This window comes from Rattus norvegicus, chromosome 20, assembly GCF_021556685.1.
Source record: "Rattus norvegicus strain SHRSP/BbbUtx chromosome 20, alternate assembly SHRSP_T2T, whole genome shotgun sequence".
Lineage (NCBI taxonomy): Eukaryota > Metazoa > Chordata > Mammalia > Rodentia > Muridae > Rattus > Rattus norvegicus.
The window spans coordinates 37,331,876-37,357,020 of record NC_141553.1 but is presented as its reverse complement, the minus strand read 5'-3'; the positions used below and the strand labels follow the sequence as shown (position 1 = coordinate 37,357,020).

The 25,145-nt window shown below is 39.2% G+C and overlaps 1 pseudogene; it reads right to left on the bottom strand.

Annotated features, from left to right (window-relative positions):
* Phb1-ps19 (prohibitin 1, pseudogene 19) lies at positions 1-25,145 on the bottom strand (annotated as a pseudogene).

The following is a 25,145-nucleotide window of genomic DNA, read 5'->3' as shown; positions in this document are numbered from 1 at the left end:
TCACTGGGGAAGCTGGAGGAGCACCGACTGCCCTGCTGGCCAGTAGGTGATGTTCCAAGAGCGGGAGAGCTGGTGTACAATGTCCTCAGCAGCGTCCAGCTTTTGCTGCTCAATCAGGCCATCACATGCTGTGGCTAGCGCGTTGGCAAGCGGCTCAGTTGCCTTGGAGTCACTCTCAGCAGAGATGATCGCTGCCTTCTTCTGCTACTCAACCTTTTCCTCCGAAGATCTGGCTGTCTCCGCTTTCCGCTGAGCTACCTGTTTGGCTCCTACTGCCTCAGTGAACTCCTTCCCGAAGGTCAGATGTGTCAGGGACATGTCATCCAGGATGAGCCCAAATATTGCTGATTGCTCTGTAAGGTCGTCGCTCACGTGCCTGGAGACCAGCTCTCTCTGGGTAATCAATTCTTCAGCATCAAATCGAGACACTACTAATTTGAAGATCTCTGAGGTGATAGGTGGCAGCACCTGCTCATCAAAGTCCTCACCAATGCTGGTGTAAATATACCAGGAAGCTGGCTGGCCATTGGCTGGAAGAGGATACATAGTGTGATGTGGATGTTCTGCAAGTCTTTGCGACCTGTACAGTCAGTCCACGGTCCAGTTAAAGATAATTGGTTTTTGTACCCAAGGGATGAGAAAGTGAGTCTGTTCCCCTACCACAATGTCCTGTATGCCATGGAATCGGTCGGAGATGACAGCTCTGTGCCCAGCATCTACATTACAGAAAGCAGAGTTTACCACACCTCCTGCAACTGCTAATGTCAGGCCGAAGTTTCCTATGGACTCAGACACATCGGCAGCTGTGACTCCTGTGGCTTCTACTCACACCTGCTTTCACTCTGACCTCCACATGAATTCCACGAGTAAAATTATTTTAAGCAATGTGTTTTACTCTTTTTTATCATCCTCTATATTTTTGTAGCCAATTTAGAAACACAAAATGAGCATAAACATTTAATAACCACTTTGGCCATCTGCTTCTAGAAGCAAAAACTATGTCAAGTGTATCTCTTTTTAAAGCTTTTGAAGCACATATTACTCTGCCAGAAATTTGCATAAAAATTTTATTAAAACATCACAGTGATTTTTTTTCCTTGAAACAAAGGTAATTTCTCTAGGCTATGCTGGCCATGAACTCACAAGAATATTTCTACCTCAGTCTCCCAAGATTATAGGCCCGGGCATCATAACTGGCTTCCACAGATCTTTCCCACATGCTTAAAAACTCCAGGGGTTCTGATAACGCAGATATAGAGTGAAATATAAGTGACTCAAATTTCATCCTTAAACTTTTTGTCAATTAGAATAAACCCATGAATGACTGGGCAAGGCCTGAATATCATTCATAATTTTCTTTTTCATCTGTGAAATGGAAAAAAAAGAAACATATTCCACATGAAGCATATATTTGGAAGGTAAGTATAAAAAATGTTTTCTTTGATAGAATCTGTCTCACTGCAGGAATGTCCACAAGACAGACAATCCAAGATAGGCAGGAAGAGATCGTATGCAGCATCCTGCCTCTCCAGCACCATGCACTGCTATACGCTTTATTTCATACCACTGACCTCTGCTGCAGGAATGTTTACTTTGATTTGAGGGGTTTTGTCCTGTCTTCCTCTTCCTGGCTTGGCTTTAGCTTTTAAACTAAAAATAAAAATAAATGAAAGCAGAGAACAATTTTACTAGCAAGTGTCTTACAAGAAATAACTGTAGTCCCATAAAGGTTTATCTTTTCTGATTTGTTCCAATTTGGGATACAATAAAATGCTAAAACAAAGATTAACATCACGTCCAGCAATCTAAATACACTATTTTTTTAAACCCACCCTCACAGATAGAACTTACAACTTCTGAAAGTTCAGTGAGGGATTTAAAACAGCTTAGCACTGCCAATGTCTGCTGCAATTCCCCTACATGTGCACCAAGACAGAGAATGTGCACGGGGGAACTTGGCATGACATTAGAAATGTTACGACTTTATATAATGTGACAGGATGTCCAATCTTCCAGTAAATACCATTTTAACAAAGATCAGATTTCAAGATAATCTCATTTAAATCCGAAGTTCAATATTCCCTGTTGGATATCAGATTGGAGATAAAGTTTGCCTTTCAAAAGTCTGTAATAGTTATGCTTCAAATGCATTTTATAGACTAAAATGCAAGCACATTTTGAATGCTATCGCCTTCTTGAAAAACAATATGGTAAGCTTTAAGTTTTCCGGCCAAAATGTGTGCTCAGAAAACACTAACAGAACTACCAAGAATATATCCTGTTCTCTTCGAACACATTTATTTCGTTCACTAAATTCAGACTTGCCGTTTTTAAAAACTGAAATTTTGTGTGTAGTCATTTACCTTGTAATTGGGAAGAGACTTTGGTTAATAACTTCATATTGTTCTTTATCCTATCTAAACAATATCTCTTAATATGCTAGGTTCGAATTTGGTAATTTTCTGAATTGTCTGTTAGTTATCTATTAAAACCTATGAGAATTGGCTGCTTTAAAATTGAAAAATAAAACTTATTTATCTATCAGGAACAAGTTGGATATCTATGAAACTTGTTAAGTATTTCAAAACTTGTAATTTCCTGGCTGAAAAATAATACTCCATTTGAGTCCATTCCTCCAGTCTGAGTAACCATGGCCAAAATCATGGTGTTTAAATGCCAATAGAGGCAACCTTCTAATAACAAGCCTTGTGTACTTTCATTCCTATGAAATGTAAATCATGTTTATCAGAAGGTCTGAGCTACTTCCTCATGTGAAATTGTGTGTTCTGCTCAGCCCTGTGTCTCCATAGGAATCTCCTTATGTCAGGGCTAATTCTGGGTCTGCTGAGTTCATGTAAGGTAGGATCTCCTCTCTCCTCTAAACTTCACATCATGACTTCTACTCTGTAAAATGGGAACAAGGCTTACCCTCAAGGAATGTTGGGAAGATAAAATAAGATGTTCCACAGGGGGGAAAAAAAAACAGTCCAGGATAGTGCCAAGTACACAAATGGTAGCTATTAAAAATTGAACCAAAAAGATTGTGCTGTTACAAAACGAGAGATTTCTTTTTAGGTCACATTTTCAGCTTAGGAATGACTCAATGTGCCAATGGAGGTTTAAAGTGTCCTCTTTTAGTTCAGCATCGTGAGAGCTAAGCTGATCGATCCCTTTCGTGATTCGTCTGTAAGGCAGTAGAGAGCTGAACATTTGGCCATTGCAAAGATCAAGTCCCTGCTGCATTGAGCTCTGGTGAACTGCACTGCGGGTCTGCATTTCCAGTGATGAACATGTTAGAAACAATCAGCAACCCTCAGACGATGGCCAGTAAAATTAATTAGGAATCCTTCCTAGAAGGGACAAAGAAGAGCACAGAAAATCGAACCATAAAAGCAGAATACTAAAAATGATACAAGCCAACAAAAAAGAATTAAAAGCTAAACAAAAATAATCAAAAGTCAAATATGAACTAAGAAAGCCTCCAAATACAATTTAATGTGGAAAAACCATCAACTTTTCAAGTAGGTGGCCTTTACCAACTGACACAAACCCAAACATGGGACGTTCTTCATAATTTTCTTCCAAAAAACAGAGTATACAAGAGGAGGGTGAGAAGAGGAGAAAATTTTCAGAGGAGAAATCTGAGCATCACTCCAGGTGATGGAGCAGCAGTAACAGCAGCCATGAGTCATGTGCAGTCTACCAATGAAGAAAACACAATACGCTGAGGTCCAGGGGTACTCTACAAAACCCCTGCCAGCATCCCTTAAAGATGCTAACAGCTTGCTATCTAAGAGACAAATTGTCACAGAACAAGAGAAGGTTGAGAGGGCAGACCAAGTAAATGCAATGTTGAATCATGGGTAGAATTTCAGAACAACAACAACAAAGGACTTTAGTGGGGAAAAAATCTTGAGACATCTGAATAAAATCTGAGATTTAGTTATAAGTAATGGCCCAGAGTTGGTTTCTCACTGCGACAAATGCATTTTGGGTAACAGAAAATATTAAAAGCAGAAGAAATTTCTGCATAAATCTAAAAGTATCCCAAAAATTACAAGATTATTTTGAGATGAAGAAAGCATTTATCAATCAAGATATTTGTGTGTGTGTGTTGAGGAGTCAGGTAAAGTTCTCACAAAATCTTCTGAACTGAGATCAATCCCTAGGACCCACATGGAGGGCAAACCAGCACACAAGTGCTGCCCCCTTTCCACACACACACTGTAGTACAGGAGATCCCACCCTTCTCTGACACACACATTTAAATAAATGTGAATAAAATAATGAAATAACTTTTTTGTTGAAAGATATATAACGCATAAGATGGTTATGACAGTCATAACAACATGGACCGAAGACCCAAATTATGAGAGGCCAAAAGTTAAGTGTCCAGGTAAGTAGGGAAATGAAAATGTAGTGGAAGTTTTGAACATTCCATTCTCTTCTGCTGATCTCAAGTAGGCAGTTAAAAATGAAGGTGGGGTGAAATGGTAGAGTAAATTTGGATACAATATTTATAGTATGGTTTGCACAATCCTAAAACTAGCATATGGTAAAAACAAACTACATAATCTAAAACTTTGAGAGTATGTAGGACAAAGTAATAGTACATTAAACTGCCATAACAAATGGGTAATAAGATATCAAAACTCACACATACATACACACACACACATACATACACACATAAACACATACACATACATACACACACATACATACATACACACATAAACACACACACACATACACACACATACACACGCATACACACACATACACACACATACACACACATACACACACACATACACACACACTTACACATACACACACATACACACACTCACACACACATACACACACATACACATGCATACACACACATACACACACATACACACACACATACACACACACTTACACATACACACACATACACACACACTCACACACACATACACACACATACACACACACATACACACACACTTACACATACACAGACATACACACACACTCACATACACATACACACACACTTACACATATATACACACACATACATACACACATAAACACACACACATACATACACACATAAACACACACACCACACACATACACACACACATACATACACACATAAACACACACACATACATACACACATAAACACACACACATACATACACACACATACACACACATACACACACACATACACACACATACACACACATACACACATACACACACATACACACACATACACACACATACACACACATACACACATACACACATACACACACACATACACACGCATACACAAACATACACACACACATACACACGCATACACACACATACACACACACATACACACGCGCACACACATTAAGTTTTAAAGTGTTCTCTGTCACCCATCAAAATATGAGGGAAACAAACCATCATGATATCAAATATAGAAATTATTAGCTGTATTAGAGTAGAAATCACTCATTTGACAAATCAGAATATCATAGGATTACTAAACTCATGTGAATATTTTGGGAAGAATGGAAATATGTTAAAGATAAAAATGAAGGAGAAGTCTGAAGAGAGACGGGCACTGAGAAGAGACCTTTAATATTCTAATGGCAATAAATATAAATATCTCAATAAGGACTTTTTCCTACAAGTCTTCTTTTACATTTGTGTAACAATTGATAAAGAGCTATGGTACAATATGATAATTTGTGAATGTGACCAGAGGAGGAGATGTAGGTCTTCTACTTGTTATTTGGGCTTTCATTCTGGTCTATGCTAAATCTGAGGGTCAAGGATTAAGTATCTGATATAAAAGTGAAAGGGTCTTGGTCTTGCCTGTGCTCCTGAACTGTAGATTGCTGTCTATAAGCAGGTGAGGGCAGATGAAAGACAAAGCTAGAACCTGTGATTGGACAGTAGAAAAGGAGGGCAGACTGAGAGATTTTTTGAGAGGAGAGAGAGATAGGTGAGAGGGGAGGAAGGAAGATGGAAAAAAAGAAAGACAAAATAGATCCCATGTGCTTTAAATAGCCACAGGTAGCTATGAATATCTTATAAGTTATGGATAATTATAGGACAATTTGTCTTTTCTAGGTGGGCAGCTTAAATTAATATCAATTGGCTCCAAGTTCGTTGTGTGGACATTTTGGGGGGTGAGAATTTACTGATATAAATCTGACTGATAAATTACAAGCCTCAAGAGTTTTGATTTTACAAGGTTACAGGGATTTATGACTATAACCACAGAGGGCAGATGGCAGGGAATGTGAGCAGAGTTCATAGCAAGAGAGCTGCAAGATGGGCGGTCAATACATGGGGCTAGCCATGGAAGCAGCGAGATCATTGGGACTAGAAAGTAGCCAGAAATAGCATCGGATGGTGCTCTTTTTATTATTTAATGCCACAGTAAACAATACCCCAAAGTACAATAGCCCAGAAAGACACAAGAGAGATCCTATTAAGTGAAGAAGTACAGAAATGTATTCAAACAAAAAGATACAAAATTATGAAGAAAACACAGAGTTGGGAGGCTACTTGTTAGAACCTAATACCATAGTCAATGAAAGGTGATATCATGAATAGGGTGAATGCTAATAAATGCTTAAGAAACCTCACACTAAAAGAGGTTACCAATCAAGACCTACTGTTATCTAATGTTTCAACTTAATGGAGACTCTCAGACTAATGAGTAAGAGGCAGAATTTTTCCACACAGCACGGAAGCCTCCCGAAAGTCAGATTCTTAAACATGAAGAAGTCTAAATTAAAATCTTCTTGAAGAACTGAGCAGAGGTTTCAGCGTGTCTCTGATTTAGTCTTGAAAACTGAGTAGAATCATTCCTGCTACATTTTGTTGGCTGGAGGCCTATCACAAATCAACCCACCTTTAAATGGAAAGAATTCACACTAGTTTGAAGTAAAGTACCACCATATACTGTTTTCATTATTTTCATATACAAAACTCAATCACAGTTTGTTAAGGTTTAGACACTAAGTATCATCAAGAAAGAGGTTTGGCCCCAAGATGGCAGATCAAGAGATCTGGTCTTTGACATGGGACAGGGTCAGGAGAACTATAGGGGTCTCATCATAGGATGGCATTATTAGGAGGTGATGGAAATTTTGGAGGGCAGGGCTCTAACACACGCTTCCACCCAGATGTACGTGGATTACAAACGCCTACAAAAAGTCAGTGTCCATGAACTGAAAGTTCTGAAACCATGCCCGCAAATACAAATTACCTCCTTTGAAATGGTTTCTCAGGAATTTGTTACAGTGACAAAAAGTAAAAGAAAAGCATGAGTAACATATCAGTTTTAGGACCCTGATAAATAACCTCTACTATGACATGAGACTTTTGCTCAATGTCTATGAACTCAGAGTCAGGCCTACATTCAGATCAAACGCCTCAAATGAAGTTTCTTGGGTGAAGCTCTTTGAGTTCTGTTTCTTAATAAGGTCGAAAAAAAATAAAAACACATGTTTTATGTCTCCGTATTAGATAGGCTCCCCAGTAAAACAAAATCAGTGGAATGTATGGAGGGGGGAGGAGTAGAGGGAAAGAGAGAGACAGACAGAGAGACAGAGACAAAGAGATGGAGATATGTTGTAGAGAGTGAGTCTATAAGAAATTGACTCATGTTACTAGGGAATTTGAAGAGTACCAAGATTTGCAGTTAATAAGCTGGAGATCGACAAGAACCAATGGCATAGTGTGAGTGTGAGTCTAAAAAGTTGAAAAGCAAGAAAACCACTGGCATAGAGCCAACCTGACAGTCACCAGCGTTGGAGCCTAGGAAAGAACAATATCTAAGTTCAGTTTTGAAGACAAGGGGGAAGTGTCCCACCTCCAAGTTCAGGTAGTTAAAAAGATATAGGGGATCCTACCTTACATGAACTCAACAGACCTAGGATTAGCCCTGACATAGGAGATTCCTAAGGAGCCATAGAGATGGCTGGGTAAAACACACATTATTAAGTCTCTTATTCTTGAGAAATAACCTTTTGTTAGATTCAGACATTCTGTTTACTGGATGGGTCTTACATAAATTAAGGAGGGAAATCTGCTTTCCCAATTTAAATGTTAAAGACATCCCAAAAATACCCTCTCTGAAACACTCAGAATAATGTTTGACCAAATATCTGGGGACTCTGTTTTCCCATCTGACATACACAATTAGTCACCACACTAGGGAGTATAGCATAGCACCACATACCTGAAGTACAGATTCACATTTCACAGAGGTACAAACAGGGGCCAACTCTAGAACTTTGGAACTATATCAAGAGACATCTTTCTGTTCCCTTCATTAGGATCTTTGGGAGTGAAAGACATTTACTCAGTGACTCTTGGTTATCTTCTGGGCTCTTGACTCTGTTATCTCTATCATATTTCCTCTCCCATAGATGTGACCCATGTTTACACTTGAGTAACCAAGTCTACGTTCATCCTGCTTGCAAGAGCTGAGAACTTTCAAAAGACTCTCTTAAATTTGTATTAGCATTTTTAGTTCAGTTTGCTACAGTTCTGTGTAAAATGTGAGATTCTTACCTATTCACTTCCCCTTCTGACAGATAAAAGTCATCCAGCACACGCTCGAGACTTTGGCTCCTTGAGTGAGAGTGGCATGTCTATGAGTGTTCCTTGTAATAGAAGTCATGTGATAGAATAAAAAGGTCCTTGGGAGAGAGTGAATAAAGACTGAAAAGAATATCTATAAGCAAGTCCCAGCATGTCTGTACACACACACAGACACAGACACACACACACACACACACACACACACACACACACACACACACACACCACTCTAATTAGAAACACAAAAGGAAGCAATCAACAGAACTGAAAAGTAAAATGAAACACCTCATTTGCATTCACAGTGAGTATGGTAGACCAAGACTTGTTAGCCTAAACACAACAAACACTCATGGGAATAATGTTTTAATTCTTAAAAGTCTCAGAAGAAAGTTTAACATAGGAGTTGCTATAGACTGAGCATTGGTGTCACTCAAAAACTCATATTGGACTCTTCCTGGTCAATATGATGACAGTCAGAGACAAAACATTTGGGAAGTGAGTAGGCTATTAGGTGGAACCCTCATGAGAAGGTACCTTGTATGAGGAATCCCAGAAAGCTTTCATATAGCTTCCTTTCTTTACAAAGTCAAAGTTCTGCAGTCTAACAATGGGTTGTCACTCAGATCTGACCTTGCTGCCACCCAGGTTTCAGACTGCCAGCCTCGAGGACTATGCAAAATAAATGTCTATTCTTTGTAAGCCACCCAATCTACTGCACTTTGTTATACTATTCTGTGTTCTCTATAACAGAATAATTGTGTGTGTGTGTGTGTGTGTGTGTGCGCGCGCGCGCACTCTTAATAATAAGGTATAATGACTTATAAAACAAAAGGATATTATCTCCTCAAAAAACTAATTGCAGTTGAAAAAGACTGAAGTGCTGAGCTAAAAGCCAAAAAGGATGATTTGAAATTAATATTCTCATATTCTTTTGGGTTTGCATTTTCTCCAATGATGCAACTGTTTAATAAGATGCACAGCAAACATTTAGAAACATTTAGAAAGTTTCTTTAGCAGTTTCAGTCCTAGAAAGTAAATTCAGCGAAGTTGTTAAAATTCGATGTCCAACAATGTTCGCTGAAGTACCATTTTTGTACGGGAATGCTAATGAAAGCATAACTTTTAATGAAGAAAAATCATGAACACTTGCCATTTCCAACAATAGGGTAACTGCTAAGTAAATCACGAAACATACATGGCTTAGGAATTTTAAAGCTATTAACACTTATGCTCCCATGAAATAGAAATGAGGTCATTAAAAAAATCAAACCATGTAAAATGTGATTTCAATTTAGTTTTAAATATATACACACGAAAACGTACAAGGAAATAAATCAAAATATTCACACTTTCTGTGTACTGCCATTGTGGCCAATTTTTATTTTCTTCTTTCTTCTATTTTTTTGTTTTCCTACTAGAAAGGACATATTATTTTAATAAGCAGGAAACAATAGAAACAATACATGCAAACTGAAAGGATGCAGTGTTAAAAGGCTTTTCCTTGAGCAATTGCACAAGAAAAGACGAAATTCTTAGAAACAAAGCCTCTAAGGAAAAAGTGGTCATCTCAGCACAGACGGGAGGACAAGAATGAAATCTGGGAAGTACAGAGAACAGATTCCAAGTGAATCAAAACAGAGTCAATTCCCTCAGGTGGGTGGTTTTCTATTTGGCACAAGACCCATTTATTCATACCAGATCTTGCCCAGAAGCAGTGAGATTAAAAACAACCAAAGGCAAAAATGATGTGAATACAGAGAGAATGGGAAAGGATACTGGAGCCTGCTGCCAGTGTGTCTTTATCAAGACTTGCCTAAGGCATTCATTCAGTAGGCTTTGCAGCACCAATAAATTTAAGCAATGTTTGAAAATAAGCTGAGACTAAGGTCAAAATCCACACTATAACCTTTCTGATTTGTTGCATTTAAAATATGAGAGGAACTGGGAAGATCAGTCATTAAGAACACTTGTAACTTAATCATGGATTCCAGCACACTTGGAGGGTTGCCCACAAACACCTGTAACATCCCAGTTCCAAGGAACTTGAGGTCCTTTACAGTTCTCGTCAGGCACCCACAGACACATTTGTGAATACACTCACAGAGACAGAAACAGGCAGAAAGACAGACACACACATTCTCTTAAGTTAAAAAAAAAAGAAATAACGTGAGAAATTGTTTCTAGTCTTCTGAAAATAGAGTTAACTCATTCATTCTTCACAAATTCACTGGCTATCTCTATTAAAATCCTAAATACAAAAAGAGCTATTCACAAAAATTGGTAGGTTCTTGGCCTAGAAGGATGACGCCTGATATTCAAAACTACCTAGAGTAGGAAATACAAAAGCAAATCCGAGTAACTGTAAAAACACTGTGTACCGAGGTCATTTGGGGCTTGATTACTTCTTCTTCTGCTGAAAAGACAAGGAGGAAACACCCCTCTCTGTGCCTCTGCACACTGGGCTTGGATAAAAGCGAGGTGTCCAGTACTAGGTACGGCAAGAATTACAGCATGAGCCTAGGAGACCACAGCAGCCTTTGAGTGATCTTGCTAATCAAATCTGCTAAAACTTCTCAGAAATATCAGCTGATTGTTCGCTGGGATTCTGGTGTCTGCAGTCGTAGCAAATGTCAACATCTCTGTAGACTGAATGGAAACTATAGCACAAAGGCATATTCTACAGCTATCTCGCCTACTGTATGACGTTCATCCCATGAATGACCATTCAGATCTTAAAATGTGGTTATTCTGTATTAGAATATACTATACATGTAAATACACACTAAATTTCAAAGAGTTAGCAAAAAGATATAATACAAAAATAACCAGATTTTTCTTACTGTTCACATCCTGAAATGGTGATTTTAATATTAAAGTTACTAAAATTATTTCCTATTACTTTTAAGCCATGATTTCTACAAAACTTGAAATTATATACGCAGTTTGCATTTGGGCTGGTTTTTCACCTTCCTTGGTGCAGAACAGTTAATCAAATTGAGGATACCATCATTGACCCTTCCAAGTCTTGTTTTTGCAGCTTTTTGTGTAAGGAAAGATAATTCTTTGTTCTAAGTGGAGAGAGAGAAAACAGCCTCAATCCTTTGAGTTCCTGGTGTATCAACTTGGATCTGAGTGCGTTTGTGGAAGCAAGAAATGTCAATTAATTTCCATAAATGTGCAAGATGAGGGCCAAACCCCAAAGGCACTCAGAATGAACCTTCCTGTTGACTGCACAGTGGTTAGGGACTGTGGTGAGCTCCTTAAGCAACACTGTTCTGTTTTGTTGCCAACGGAGAGTGGAGGAAATGATCTAAACAGATTTCATAAGAGGAGTCTGAGTACTCAATCACGATGAACCTATGAACGCTCAAAGCAATGGGAACTGGTTTTCATTTTTATCCAGGAGTATGTTCCCTTTTATTTAGGTCAGAAGGTTTTCTAATTCGTTTTTTAAATTGAACACTAATCTAAAGCCTATGTGTCCCAATATGTTACATTATTTCACCAAGAGCATCTCAACTCGCTACTTAAATTCTTCTCCAAGTTTGAATAACAGAATAGATCCTAAGATGAAGGTTAAACTGTGTGGTCCAGTACTCACAAGAGTGTTACCATTTTCACTTTTCCCTTTAACAAATATTTACTGAGTTCTTATTATGTGCCAAGCTCTCTGCTACGAATTAGGAATAGAGTGGATATTTTTAATAATTAGAACAAGTTCACTGATCTCCTAGAAATTATAGTCTGGTACGGGATGCAGAAATCAGAATAATTCAACAATCAAGTGAAATGATTGGCTTCAGACAGGAGGAAGTCTTGCTTTGCCACTGGACCAGCCAGGGCAAGGCTGTAAACCCAATTATCCATACAATAAGCCGATGTGCTTGATCTAAAATGTATGGGAACACAGCAAGTCAGACTGGGGTGTTGGACGTATTATCGTGTAACTTGTTATCTAGGCATGACTCACAGTGAGCCCAGAGTTCAGATAAGGGCCAACGATTTAGAAATATACTCATTCATTATGGTTTGCATGCCGACTGAGGAAGTTACAACCTCAGCCAACAGCAGATGAGGAGGACTCAGCAATACCAACAGGTTTTCTGTCACTATTTAGGGGATTTACAGTGTATCCAGCTAGGACTCCTGCAGTGACAGGCTTGCCAATGGGTCTAATTAGCAGGATGTCTTATAAGCACCTGAACCATAAGTCCATACAGAATTCTGGTGTCTGGAATGCTGAGAAATGGAGGGTGGGGAAAAATTGAATGAAGGAGTTTGGGAATAAAGGCTTGTGTTTAGGGGCATTATGGGAACTGTCCAAGAAAAGTTTTCATTGGGAGAACACGAGAAATTCAGTGGCCAGAACTGATTGGTATCTAGATTAAGTTCATGGGTGTGAAGATGCTATTCAACTATGATTCAGAATATTCTGTTAAAGGCTGGTGCTTACTCCCAAGAACCCTACTTTGGAAGGAGAGGTAAGGATTTAAATTCCCTAGTAATATTTTTTCTTTTGTTTTATGAAACCCCCAAGTAAATTTTGTATGCTTTGAGAAATGACACTTTAGTTTAAAATATTTTCTTAGTCTTGTGGTTTGAATGTGAAAGGGCTCCCCTAAAGGACCTTTATATTTGACTGTTCACAGCTGGTGGTAGAACTTGAGGTAGGGTCTAGCTAGAGGAAATTGGTCACTATGGTCAGGCCTTGTGGTTTCTTAGTTCAGCTAAATTTCCTATGCAGTGTCCACTTTGTCTATTGAGATGTCTCAATAGACACTCAGTGGCTTCACATTTCTACCACTGTCCCTTTTCCACCCCGACAGACTGTAAGCCAAGATAAACATGTCTTCCCTTAAGCTGCTTTTTCTAAAATATTTTTATAACAGCAATGAGAAGGTAACTTGCATTCAACTTCATGCCAACAGCTATGAAGTTAACTGAAAAGCTCAACTGGGAATACATCCTTCAGTTGGAATTCTTCCCAGTGATTGTTATGAATCTATCCTGAGAAAGGTGCCATTTCTCTAGACACTGAGGTGGAGAGAGACTAGTAATTATACTATCTTGAAATTTGAGAAGGCAGTGGCCAATGCATTATAGAAGATAGATAGATAGATAGATAGATAGATAGATAGATAGATAGACAGACAGACAGACAGACAGACAGACAGACAGACAGACAGATAGATAGATAGATAGATAGATAGATAGATAGATAGATAGAATGATTCTAGTGCAGTTTATAAGAAAGAGCTGACACTTCAGTAGGTGTTCCATGACCATTTATGTATAGACTGTTGTAGAGTACCAAGAATTTTAATTCCATACACAATTCACACATAGTCACTTAAATTCATGTATAATACATAATCTAATAATATATATCTTATGTAATATATATATATATATAAAATAGAGTTTATACATAAACCAAGCACATAAAATATATCCATTTTATTCTCTAAATCAATGATTCTCAACCTTCCTAATGCTGCACCCCTTTAGTAATACAGTTCCTCATGTTGCGGTGACCCCGTTCATAAAATTATTTCATTGGTGCTTCATAACTGTAATTCTGCTACTCATGAATCTTAAGATAAATATATGATATTCAGACTATCTGATATGTGACCCCTATGAAAGGGTCATTTGACCCACCCCAGGTCGAGAACTGCTATTCTAAATACATGTCTCAATCCTATAGATCTTAATAGATACTCATATTTGTCAAAAAATTATTTGTCCAGTTATTTTAATGATTTTTAAATTATTCAACAACATTAGTGATTTTGTTTGCTTGTGATATGGTTCTATTTTATAGTTCAGACTGGCCTCAAACTCAGGATTCTCCTGGTTCAGACTAGCTTCAACCTCAGGATCCTCCTGCCTCAGTTAGAAATACAGGGATGTGTCACTATCACCACTTTTAGTCCGTTAGTGCAACTTTTAGCTGATAGACGCACCACTAGTTAAATGATGCTTCATGCTCCGCTACAGAAAAGGTTTTTTCATCAAAGTTAAGTTTATTAGGGACTAGGAACACTAAAATTCCTTTAGGAGAGGATATTTGTCCTGCAGAAGTATCTAGGTTTCAAACTGGAATCTCTCCTCCAGTCACCATCTAATATCAGAGAATAGTGACCCTCTGTCATAGATCTTAATGGAAGAATGGAAGGCAAAGGGAACAGGGAAAAGGGACAGGAATATTAGCCATGGTTCCAGCTTCAGGCAGCCTGACACTTGAGAACCTGACCTACATGTATAAGTCAGCAAAGTTTACTCTGGACGACCTTGTAGTATGCCTAGTCATACTGGCCTCCTGTGCCTTCTCTCTGTAGAGGATTCCCCCTCCTTGTAGTCACATATTTTAAACAGTAGTCAACTTAGAATGTGCATTCTCAATTGTCTGCTGTATAAGACTCTCATACTACAGATCACTGCTTCTTTGCCCTAAAGTAATACGCTGTTTTCTGAGTGTCTTTCCTCTCTATTCAGATACATGGATACTGCCCCCTTTGTGTCGACAGCTCTGAGCTCATGAGTGCCAGAGGCTTACTGGCTGGACTTACAAACCCAGAGCTCAAAGCCTAGACAACTAAAGGCTTATGACTCTAGACTTAAAAAGCCAGACGGTAAATGCAGCTTTCTGTGCTCAAGTTAGAGAAAGTTATGGGAAGTCAAACCTATTGACCTACCATTAATGACCCCCAAAAATTAGAAGTTTGTTGCTCCCAGCATTCAAACCCTAAGACTTATAACTGTAAATGCTCAGGTCAGAAATCTGTTGCTCTGTAATTTAATCTACCACAGCCTGGTATCCAAAATCTCATGTTACAGTTTGTGAGCTTCCAGTGTTAGGACCCTTGGGTCTTCACCTTGGCTGGGTCTCAGAAACTCTTGAAATGGCTGGGGCTTGAAAATCTCACTCACAGCTCTTCCTGGCATTTGCTTCGTTGCCTCCCACATTCTCAACTCTCCACAGGATTTGCTTCCAACCACTTTCTGGAACTTTCCAGCTACGTTCCCATTACTGCTGGGTAGGTATGGGGCTAAAAGCTCTGGGAATACTTCTGGGTTTGATGCAACCAGTTCATGGCATTCTATTCATGACAGACATGCATGTGAACACACACACACACAGGCAATATTTTGGCCTTTGCTGGAGCCAAGTGTCGCTATGCTGGGACAGAAGTCTTCCAGACTAACCTAACAAGATTGAGAAAGTAGCCTGCTTATACAGTTAGAAAAGATACATGTTGTGCTCAAATTATAACTTTACTAATAACAGCTTGCATGTGCATGACTTCCAGTTCCACCAGTCACAGATCGTACTTATAGACCAATCGCAAGCTTTGCTTAGGAGTCAACCGCAAGCCTGGTATGGAGTAATAATAGCCTTTTGCAGCCAAGGAGGTACAGACTTCCTGTAGTGAGTGGGAATAACTGCAGGATGAATATGGTCACCTAGGGTTCTCCCACAGACTTATCTTCCTGAGAGGAGGGTCCACACAATCAGACAGGAGAATCATCAAAGACAGGGATATTGCTTAATTGCTGGTTCTCCCCTTAAGACAGCTGAGCATGAAGGAAGAGCTTAACAACTGTCCATCAACTGACTAAGTGACTTGCTCATAATTTACCCAAAGAAAACAAAATGTTAATGACAGCAGATAGTTACGATCTGTCATGAAGAACTAACATTGTCAACAGTGTTCCCCAGTGCTTAATTTCAAGGCAAATGCCCTAGGGTGGGTTGGGTTCCTCTGATTTGTCTTGCCAATAACCCAAAGGCTATGTCAGACAACTATAATCTGCTATGATTCTTCAAATTAACCAGCCCTACCTTGGCTTATTTGTACCTTTTCCAGAAGAACTATGATAAAGTGACTACATTCTACTAGTCACCAAGGCTGGTAGCATTTCTCCTTGTTGGGCTATGTTACTCTTTAGTTGTTATCTTTAATACAACACCTTATCCTTAGAAGCTAACCCTGAACTTTGACCTTACCATATCTAAGTAATTGCAGTAAGCAATAGCAACAATTTAAGAAAAAAAAAAAAAAACACTGATGGAACAAGTCAGATGCAGTAGGACATACCACATACCTATAATCACAAGTGGTGGACTAAGACAGAAGAATCTTGAGTTCAAGACCAACCTATATAACAATATTCAATGTAACAAAACTTGGTCTCAAAAAACAAAGCCAACCAAGCAAATAAGAAACCCCAGTGGCAGACAGAGTAGATGACGGGTACGGGTAGGGTACGGGTTGACTAGAGTTACCAAAACAGAGAATCTACACATTTATCTATTCTTCTCCACCCAGGAATAAGGGGATGATGATAGCCTTCAGATTCTAGTCAGATGTAACACCTGTCAGTGTGGGATCAATGGCTGAAGCCAAGTCAATAAACAGAGCAAACACAAAGAGAAATAAAGAGAAAAAATAAAGAAGTGGTCATTGTTGGCAGGCTTAGCAAACACCAGCTTAATGAGAGTTGCAGTAACAGCCAAGGGTGGAGCTAGGGGTTCATCCTGAGGCCTCACCTTTGGCATCTCTGTCTACACACACTAGAGAGGGGCAGAGAGCTCTCTGGCTGTCATCTCTTATAGTACACCATCATCTGACCCTTTGAAAGGAACTTAGAGGGACCCTCCACTTGGAAAATTCCTTATATGGGGCTCGGGTGTTCAGTGCCTCCTGGTAGAAAAATTTCCCAATAGAAGATACTTTTGAAATTATAAATGAATAACCAATACCACAACCTGAGAGTGTAGCCTCAGTGTAAACGTTAACCCGCCCCAGGTTTCTCCCAAACTGTTGTTATCTGAGCGATTAATATTTTCTCAGTGAGGTTGTGAAGCCTTTCTTGGTCTGGAATGAGGAAGTCTAGGACACTAAAACATTCTTCCACCAATGAACCACATAATAAGACGATTTCAATAGTCTTGTGTCCAAACCAAAAATATATTAGAATCACAGTAGATTATGGCTTCCGAGAAAAAATCGTTAGTGTTTGTTTTTTGTTTGTTTTTGTAGGAACCCATTAATTTTGGTGCTTATCATGGTAATTTACATTATGTTAATAATTTCCCAGTCATCAGAAAATAACTGGGAAATTTAATAGCATTAAATTTAAATTGTCTAGCATTTAATAGACAAGGCACTATACCAGTGTACCTCTGACTGACAATGATTACACTGAGCAGTCTGTATTCCCAATAACCATTGAGGTTACACTGTAGTCTAACCCCGAGTGTCAGTCAGGACTACCCTGATATGTGTTCACTGAGTATCAGTGTTGCTTTATTCTTCTCAAGAAAATCTACTGAGCACTCCATTGAAAGAACAAACTTTCCTAAATCCAATGAAAGTTCTGCCCTACTTTTAAGTTAAACATTCCTGCATACATCCACATGTATGTAAACTACTATACCTCAGGATCGTGGTTTCAAATATTTCTGAACACTAAGAAGGTCTTTTTGTTTCTGTTCACAGATTTGCAGTTTAGCAGTTCCAAGTGGTGGAGATACTCCAAAGGAGTAGCCTCTCGCAGCATAAAAGACTCTTTGTTGCTGTGTTCTCGTGTTTACAATCCATTCAGAATGTTTTAGAATACTGCCGTCATGCTCTACTCTATTTTATATTAAAAAATACAAAAGTTCCTCAGAAAACTCGTAACAAGCTTAAGAGAGAGCAATTCAAAGTGAATACATTATAGATTTGTAAACAAGAGATCTTAGATGTCCTGATAGAATGACTGACTGAAAATTTACCACACAGACTGAGAACCTATGTAGTCTGATGCAGAAGAGAGAAGATCATATTTTACCAAGCTCATTGGAAGACCGACATGAATTCAAGTCAAGGCTTGCTACAAATAGGGCAACTACATAATTTTTGTCAAAATGGAACGCTGAGACAATGAAAGGGGATGCTGTAATCATCCAGCTTTCTAAAACAGGCATAAACGGGGACCTGGAAAACTAGATCACCATAATTTGAGGAAACGTGGAGGTCACCAGGGGCAGTTGGGAAAGTTTCAAGGTGATTTAAGTGTGAAATAAAGAAGCCTGAAAGAAAGCAGTGTTCTGTTTTGAGTTTTAGTGAGTAAATTCAGAGACCCAGGAGGAGACCAGCAGCGCGACTTAATGTCATCGATTCTGACACAGTCAAGGTTTAGAGCGCGTCTCCTTTATTTTCCCAAAGGAAAAAATTATCGAAATGAAAGTTAGTGACTCTTTCTGGACGCATCAGATGAAATAATGTTGCACGGCAAACCTCTCCTCCCAGATCTAGCAAGACATGAAAACAACATGAAAGCATGAAGGCAAAGCTCTTTGTATTTACTAGGAAAGGAAGCTTCTGGAATCATAGATGTTCTCATAGTGATTCCCATTAGTCGCTGAAGTTTTAATGTGACTGAGAATGAAAGAAAAATGTTTATAAGGATGCTACCTAATGGGAACCACCCACGCCTTCACAAGTTCTACCTCCAGAAACCCCACCCAACTCTTCTATGAAAAGCAAAAAGAATCTCTCTGTGGCAAGGTTTTCAAGAAAGAGACAGATCTCCCTGAGGCAGGTGTAGTTCTTCTTTTAGGGGAAAAGACACGGACAGTCCTTTATTACCTGTGCACAGGGCATTTCCTGCGACTTTTACTTCTCCAGACTTTATGCTTCGTGCACAGAGAGAAAAGACAGAGCAAGTTCTGGGGACACTGGCCTTGCAGCACAGGCCTACTGAAAGACTGAGAGTGAGTCATAAGGTTACAGAATGCTGGTGCTTCAGAAATGGCTCAGTGGATAAGAGCATGGGCTCACGTTCAGCTCCTGGCACCCACAACATGCAGTGCACAACCATCGGTAACTCTAGCTCAAAGGAGGTCTGAAGACTCTGGGCTCTGTGAGCTCTGGCACTCACATACATATACACACAATTAAATAATATAAGTTAAAATTTAGAGGACTTTTATTAATTCTTTGAGAGTTTGAGGCAATATGTTTTGATTATATTCACCCTCTCTCCTCTACATCTTTGTAGATCCACTGCCCTTCTGTACCTAACCAACTTTACCTCCCTTCCCCCTATTGATCTTTCAAGATCAATTTGTGCTATGGAAACGTTCTGAATGTGTGACCTCCCACTGGACTGTGGTCAACCTATCAGGAATCACATCCTTAGAGAAGACTGTCTCTCCATCTCCCAGAAGTTAACAACTGTCAATAACTCCAAGGTTAGGGATAGAATTGCACACACAATTCTTGTGCTAAGATTCAGTCTGGCTTAAGACTGAGGCTTTGTGTATGACGTTGCAACCACTGTGAGTTCGTATGTGCAGTGGCCCTTTTGTGCTGAAAAGACAGTTTTCTTGTAGTCATCCATTGCCTTTGGTCTTTACGCGCTTCCCAACTATTCTTGAAATAACCCCTGAGCTTTGGGAGGTTGTATGACAGACATATTTCCTCTAGGGCTGAACATTCTGGTGTCTCTTATTCTCTGCACTGTGGCCCCTTGTGGGTCTTTGTGCTAATCACCAGCCTCTACAAATAGAAGCTTCTCATACAAATGATGAGTTATATTGATCTGTGGATATAATAAGTCATTAATTAAAAGTTATATTATAATATCATTAATACTATATTCGCCTAGCAGAAAAATAGTTCTATGCTCTCTCCTAGGGCTAATGACCTGTCTAATCATGGGTTCTTATCCCAATAATGTTGCCAGGCATGTGTTTCATCCTGTGAGAAAGATTTAAATCCAATCAGAAAATGGTTGATTACTTTCATAATACTTATGCCATTATTAACACCAGTCAGCATATCTTGCCAGAGCAGTCATCATTGTGGCTTGCAAGTTTCATAGCTGAATATGACTGATAATTACTTCTCTCTGCTGGTAGAGTACATAGTAACTTCTAGTACTGTGAAAGTTAACTAGTGAGGATAAAACGTCCACATCAGTAGCACCTTGATTCTTTCCACGTTGTATGACTTGTGTGGTACCTTTGGCAACAGTATTTTGCCACCAAGTTCTAGAGGAACATAAATAAGTAATACCTCCTATAGATGCATTAATGTACTAGAACATAGTTGATTTTTTTTAAAGCAACGAGCTTAAAGATAAGTAAAGAGAAATTCCTCAAACTGAGATAAGAAGAACAAAATAATGATGACCAATAGAAACCATAGCATTAAAGAATGATGTAGCAATTCAAAATATGTACTATATGCAAGCTGGCAACGAGGGGTAAGGCAAAAGGAAGATTAATTAATAATAGGTGAGAAATTTCCAAGATTAACAACAAACACAAAAACCACAGACTTACGGAGCTTAGCAAACACAGAGCAGGATGAAAATTGTAAAATTCAGAAACCAAAATAAAAAGAAGAATCTCAAAATATTCCTATTTCAAGAAAATTATGAATACTGTGAAATCGAGAATATTGTGAAAATTCTCTGCTATCTGGGAGCTGTGGGAGAGCTAAGACCCTTTCTCTGACCCTTTCCTCAGGACAGCCTTCAGCAGGTGGACAGATGACATTTCACTGTGCTCGCACTTGTATAACTACCGTTCAGCTACTTCCAATCATTGCCCTGCCTTTCCTTCCATTGTCTGCTGCGAGCAGTACTCTATAACCTTACGACAAATAATTTTCCTCTGTTTAATTTTTTCTTTTCATGGTTTTCTTTTCACCATGTTGGGGTACTTAAGCAATTAAAAATAATGAAGGAGTGGTTTCCTTGTGAAAATCAAGAAAGTTGAAAATGGCATAAGAAAATGAGCACAGTGTAAGAATTAAATCAAAGTATAAAAACATGTATGTATGAAAATGTCACACTGAAACAAATTGCTTCCTGGGCTAGCTTAACGAGTTACTTCTCTTAGTTAAAAGAAAAAAAAAAGTGCACAATTCCCTAGAGTCTTATAGATAAGTTAGATTCCAAAGTAATTATATTTCTAATGCTTTCCTGTGTTTATACAGTCATTGCCATATCTTTCAGAATAGCATGTACTGTTTCTTTTGACTAGACTATATTTTCCCACTACTCAATCTTTATGATGTGGCTGTGTACATGTGTGTGTGTTCTCAAGAATAAACCAGCAACTGTAGGAGAAAGAAAAACAAAGAAACAAGGGAGTGGAATACAGCAGGGAGGAAGGTATTAGTTAAGTACAAGTATGTGTGTGCGTGTGCACATGTGCATGTGCATGTGTGTGTGTGTCTGTCTGTCTTTAAATGTCACGATAATCCTTTTGTAGTCTGTCTAAAAGAAGATAACAAAAATACTTTGTACCACTCAGAAAACGAAGACAAAACCTAATACATACGCGCTTTCTTTCAAACGGTGGAAACTTGGACCTTAGCATTGATGCGTCAGACTAAGGTGCAGTAATGGCAGAAAAGACTAATTAGGCTGTCTAGTTCTTGGCATTGGACTCAGGATAAATCCTCTTAATAGTTTCCTTTAGACTAGATTCCTTAGGTTCTTAGATTTTTAAAAATTCTCACTGGGGTGATGTCTTAAAGACTAATGTCATTTTGTTTTATTTTATTTCTCTACACAGAACTTCAAGAGAATACGCGATTCCCGTGTGACTGTCTAATTCTATAAGTTTGAAACTCAATTGTTCCCCCAAGATTTATATGTTAAATGCTTGCTTTCCACCTGTAGTGTATTTTGGAAGCAAAGGAGCCTTTTGTAGATGGGATCATGAGGAAGGAAGTTGGATCCTTGGAGAGGCCCTCTTGAAAGGGCTGTGGTCCTTCCTTTGTCTCTGCTTCTTGGCTGCCAAGAGGTAGAAAAGTCCCCGTACTGGCTGGTTTTGGGTGTCAACTTGATACAAGCTGGAGTTATCGCAGAGAAGGGAGTCTCCCTTGAGGAAATGCCTCCATGCGACCCAGCTGTAAGGCATTTTCTCAACTAGTGATCAAGGAAGTCCCCTTGTGGGTGGTGCCATCCCTGACCTGGTGGTCTATAAGAAGGCAATCTGAGCAAGCCAGGGAACGTAAGCAAGTCAGTAAGTAACATCCCTCCATGGCCTCTGCATCCTCTCCCGCCTCCTGCCCTGTGTGAGTTCCTGTTCTGAGTTCCTTTGGTGATGAAAGGCAATGTGGAAGTGTAAGCTGAATAAATCCTTCTCTCCACACCTTCCTTCTTGGTCATGATGTTTGTGCAGGAATAGAAGCCCTGCTAGGACAGCCCCCTCCACCACATGCTCCCACCATGATTTACTGCTATGACATCAAGAGTTTGGTGACCAAGCAACTGTGAAGCAGAGCCTCTGGAAATCATAGGCAGACTGAGTTTCCAGTTTTTTAAGTTGACCATCTTGGCTATTTTGTCTCACCGATGGAAGACAGACTAATGCTATGAAGTCAGTGATGCCAATGACCATATTATAATTAACTTTGTATCCTGACTTGAAGCAGTCATGTTAGTGCCTGGTCTCTACATGCTTTTTACAGATGGGTGCTATATCCGAAATATGATTCGAAAACCTTAATTATTTAATGACTGACTCATCAAAACCTAAGTCAAATGTGACACAGATCTGTCTCTACCTCTAAACACAAAACATTTTTCAATACTTTTCATTTTTCAATACTTTTCAGTGCAAACATTGCATGTAAACTAGACGTCAGGGAAACTCCTTTCTTCAAGCTGTTCTAACTTGATTTGTTCATCTAGACTGTGCGTGTGTGTGAGTGTGTGTGTGTGTGTGCGAGAGAGAGAGAGAGAGAGAGAGAGAGAGAGAGAGAGAAATTTTAGCAAAGCCCTTCATTAAAGTAACTTGACAAAATAACACTCCCATTAAGAACAAAATCACTGTTATGGCGAACAAGCCATGATATATAATATTGTTCAATTAACTGCAGTAGATATGATAACACAAGGTCTTTTTCATGATGAATAAATTTAAAATATCTAAAAGTAATTACCTGCCTTATAAAAAAGGAGAAGAAGAAATAAAAAAAGCACAGGATGTCAGAACATTTCAGTGGAGTCTGGTGTGTGTGTGTGTGTGTGTGTGTGTGTGTGTGTGTGTTAATTAAATTTTCACCACTGTGTGGACTTTTTTGTAAGCTGTCACAGTGTAATTCATTCCACCCTTGAGGCTGTCCCAGTAAAGGGGATGCTTCTTTCTCAGGAAAACACAATTCCACATAGCTAAGATTTTCATGGTGTACCCAGTTGTACATGAAAAACCAAAATTGTGTTCCTAATTATCTCTGATCCTCTACCAGCAGAGTCTGCCGTTATTCCTGCAGAAAAGCCCCCATGTTCCTACTAAAGAGAACCACAGTATGAGATGAAAAGAAGGCAGCATCTATTGTATTTAAAAGTCAGCATCAAAAGAGGTTGCCTTTTGGATCAGGACACAGTCCAGTTGGGCTGGGAGTCACTTCAAGGCTGAAAGGGAGGGGCAGCAAAAACAGCAGCCTTTTAGAAGATGTCAGGGCAGTGCTAGGCCTGAGAGGCTATACTCAACTGCTTGGCAGGCCACCACTATGCCTTAAGTTGATGGAGAAAGAACAAAGAAAATACCTGGTATTCAAGAACTGAATCTCAACTGGGATTCAGGATTGCCCTTTTGATTTTCAAAGGTAGTACTCTACAACACACACACACACACACACACACACACACACACACACACACACACACAAAGACAGAAGGAGAGAATTGTGATGTAAATGTATTTGTGTGCATGCATGTGTGTGTGTCTGTGTGTGTGTCTGTGTGTGTGTTTGTGTTTGTGTGTGTCTGTGTGTGCGTGTATATGTGTGTGTGTATGTGTGTGTATGTGTGTTTCTGTGTGTGTGTCTATGTGTGTTTGTGTGTGTGTATATGTGTGTGTGTTTGTGCGTGTATATGTGTGTGTGTCTGTGTGCGTATGTGTGTGTATGTGTGTTTCTGTGTGTGTCTATGTGTGTTTGTGTGTGTGCGTGTATATGTATATGTGTGTGTGTCTGTTTGTGTATGTGTGTGTATGTGTGTTTCTGTGTGTGTCTATGTGTGTATACGTGTGTGTATATGTGTGTGTGTTTGTGTGTGTGTATGTGTGTGTTTGTGTGTGTGTATGTGTGTGTGTTTTTGTGTGTGTGTGTGTGTGTGTGTGTGTGTGTGTTTAATGTGGGTTGAATGTGGCTGGATCTTTTACCTTCTCATTTGGTTTCAGCCTCCTATCTCCTTAGATAGAAGAGGGAAGATAAATAATATGAGAGAAAGAAAATAGCATTTAGCAAACAACCCCAGCCTCCACACACACACAGCTTTGTAAAACTGTTCCATTAGAGCTAAGCTCACCTTGGAAGCGTGGAAGCTGTAGACAACCTGAGCCAAAAGAAGCAGCAACAGGCGCGGTACCGAGTTTGTCCACTGTTACTCACCAAGAACCTTGTTCAGAGCCTTCACGTGTGTTCGCCTCTACTGCGAGGTTTTCCCAGACGTCTCAGTTCCAAGGGATCGTCTACATTCACCCGCCACACTCTGCTGCCGCCGCCACTCAT